At 37.5% G+C, this 3,323-nt stretch overlaps 1 pseudogene; it reads left to right on the top strand.

Annotated features, from left to right (window-relative positions):
* Nucleotides 1-265: 265 nt before the first annotated feature.
* Nucleotides 266-3,323, top strand: part of LOC103609999 — a 6,591-nt pseudogene continuing 3,533 nt past the window's right edge.

The raw sequence follows: 3,323 nt of genomic DNA, 5'->3' as shown, positions 1-3,323 counted from the left end.
GGTGATTTCCTTCTAGGAGGAAAGAGTCCAAAGAGATAAGAATCCATAGATTTCCCCCAGGACACAATCTGGCACAAGCTCTCCTAGCTTCAGGGAACTAAATCTCTCAGGGAGTTGAGGGACAAAAGAAAACATCATCAGTGAGACTCATGGGAATTCAGCTCATAAAGGCACAGAAGCCCTAATTTCTTGCACTAAACCTTCTCAAGTCTACTTTACCAATGTCAAATTATGAGGAAACACAATTGTGTCTTCTGGAGGCCTCATGAGTGACTCTGTCTCTTTCACACTCTTGGGGCAACTTCATTCACCTTACAGGGAAGAAACTGTTTCAGTGAACTCAAGACTGTTCCATGATCATAGCTGGGCAAACCACAGCATCTTCACAGGTACTGTGGATTTTGGTAATGGTGTATAGGACTCATTTTATTTTTTATTAGCTTTTAGTAATACAAATGGATAACAAGTAAATAAAGTTTGGCCATACAAAGTCCTGCCAATTTAAAGTTGCAGGTTGGAGGTCAAGGCTGCATGCACGCAAATATCTTCTTGCTGCAATCTGTCTTCTGGTGTTGGCGGTCAATCATAGCAGCACCCTTTCTCAACAGCAGGTCCACAAATTCCACAGTATCCCCTTTGTCCCTACTGTTTAACATGGCTCAATAATTTGTTTTTTCAGCCATTCATAAACATTTATTCTGCATTTTTTATATACTGAGAATAAAGAAATAAATAGGACAGTGCTCTTGTTCTCGAGGTGCTCATGGTCTAAACAGGGGAGGAGATATAGAAATAAATTAATGCAGTCTCCTGACACTGCACTCCAATGCTGATGAAGCAGATCCTAAAATATTAGACTTTCTCTGGAGAGATCAATGAAAGCCCCACAGTAAAGGTTATAAATACACAGAGCCTTGAAGTAGGAGTGGAGTAATTCCAGGTGAAGAAGGCATGAAAGTCATCAAAGAAAGAAGTAGGGCAGGAAATGTGGGGAGGAAATGCACTGTAAATTGTGCTTGAGAAATGAAAAACAGTTTTTAACACATGACCAGCAATATAAGGCCAAGATTGCACAGTGAAATTTGGGCAGGATCAGAAAAAAGCTACCAAATAATAGAGAACTTTACATTTTAGCTACAGAGCTAACTCATAATTCTGTAATTAGTGCAGAGTCAGTATGGAGTGGATAGCAGGTGATGTCCATGATGAGGTTCACCCTGTGAAGTGTTCACCTTAGTCAGTATGAGGAACAGAGTATTGCTTCTGTCAAAGCCATGATGAGATATTGAGGGGAGGGGTACAAATAAAACAGTGGATGTGGGGATGGTGGGTGGGAAATGGATCTATGAGTCATTGGAACAATCTTTCCAAAGATTCATTAAGTAACACTATGCACAGGGGAAGGAACACTATGAACAAGGTTGGGCATTTCATTCGTTATTTATTTTAATTCTTTCAATAAGCCTATGGACTTGGTATTATTACTCAGATTTTGTGAATGGAAAATGTGAGAGCAGTGATATTGCTGGTGCAAAGCATGCAATGGAGTCTGGAGTCAAGCTCAGACGGGGCTCACTGCTTCCAAGGCTTTTGCATTTCATAAATAACTCAATTTTTATTAATCTCCATTTTTAAAAAAAGTTTTAGATTTACAGAAAAATTGTTAATATAGTATAATTAATTCCTGTAAACCTGCACCGATTTCTCCTATTCCTCATGTCTCCCATCTAAAATACGTTACATTTAGTCATCATTTCTCCTTTGGCTCCTCTTCGCTGTGACAGTTTCTCAGAATCCCACTGTTTTTGAAGAACATGACAATTATGAGGAGTGCTGTTTGAGTATTTGACAAATTTCCTTTCATAGAAACTGGTCTGATGATTATTTCATGATTTATAACTAGGATTATAAACTTCTGGAAGAGTATACTACAGAAGTTACATGTCATTTTTAATCACATCAGATCAACGTATATACCATCAACCTGACTTCTGTCTTTTCATGTTTTTCCTCATCATGTGACCGAGATACTGATTGTCAGGTCTCTACACTGTGAAATTACTCTTTTTCTCTCCTTTCCATAATGTACTCTTAGTAAGGAAGTTACTATGTGTTGTCCACATTTCATGAGTGATGAGTTATTTTCCACTTCTTGAGTGTGAAATATTTATAAAAATTATTGGATTTCTTCTGCACGAGAGATTTATCTCTTTTTCTTTATTTCTTTAGTCAGTTATTTATACCAGTATGGTAATTTTATGTATCAACTTGACTGAGCCACAGAGGACCCAGATATTTGGATAAACATTATTCTGGGTGGTCAGCGAAGGTGTATTTGTATGACTTTTGCACTTAAATAGGTAGACTGTGCAAAGTACGTTTCCCTCCCTAATGTGGGTGCTCCTTATCCAATCAGTTGAAGGCCTGAAAGAAACAAAATGTTGACCCTGCTGGGAACAAGAAGCATTTCCTCCTGCCGGAATGCTTGATCTGGGACACGGGTCTTTTCCTGCCTTTGGACTTGAAGTGAAACATCAGCTCTTCTTGGAATTGGGCTGGAACTCACATCATCAGCTTTCTTGGTTCTCAAGCTTTCAGACCTGCTATTGGCTCTCTTGGGTTTTTAGTCTTATGAGTGCAGATCTTGGGATTTTTCCTTTTTTATAATCATGTGAGCCAATTTATTATGACAAATTTCTCTCTCCCTCTCTCTATGCCTCTCTCTCTGTCTATATGACTTATTGATTCTGTTTCTCAGGAGAAACCTTAATAATACAGACTTTGGTACCAAGAGTGATTCTAGAGTGACAGATTTTTTTTAATATTCAAAATTTTACTTTTAAATTATTAAATATAGTATATCTATGTAAAGTTTCTAAAATATATACACACATTCCAATGAATTATTGTGACATGAGAACCAACCATGTCAAAAAATAGAATATTGCCAGCATCTGAGAAACTCTCCCTGTGTCCCTAGCCAGTTACAACTCACCCTCCCCCAAAGTATCAGTAGCCTGAATCTTGCTTGTCCTTATAATTTTACCACCTATGAAGGCATCCATAATCAATATAGATTTTTTTTTCTATTTTGAATAGAGTAAGAGAATTTTAAGGGTGTGCTTTCTCAATTGGTTCTGGGGTTGCTGTAATTGACTCTCTAGTCTGATTATATTTAAAGAACTGATGATTCTGTGATATTATGGTAATGCTAGTATCACCCAAAGAGCTAGGAAAGGCTACCTCTGCTTTTACTTTCTGACAGATTGTGAAGTATTACTAAAGATTCTTCCTTAAAATGGTAAAATTTACTAGCCTTTCAT

This window comes from Galeopterus variegatus, unplaced genomic scaffold (genome assembly GCF_000696425.1).
Source record: "Galeopterus variegatus unplaced genomic scaffold, G_variegatus-3.0.2 Scaffold10442, whole genome shotgun sequence".
In the NCBI taxonomy this organism is placed as follows: Eukaryota; Metazoa; Chordata; class Mammalia; order Dermoptera; family Cynocephalidae; genus Galeopterus; species Galeopterus variegatus.
This window is presented reverse-complemented; position numbering and strand designations above follow the sequence as displayed.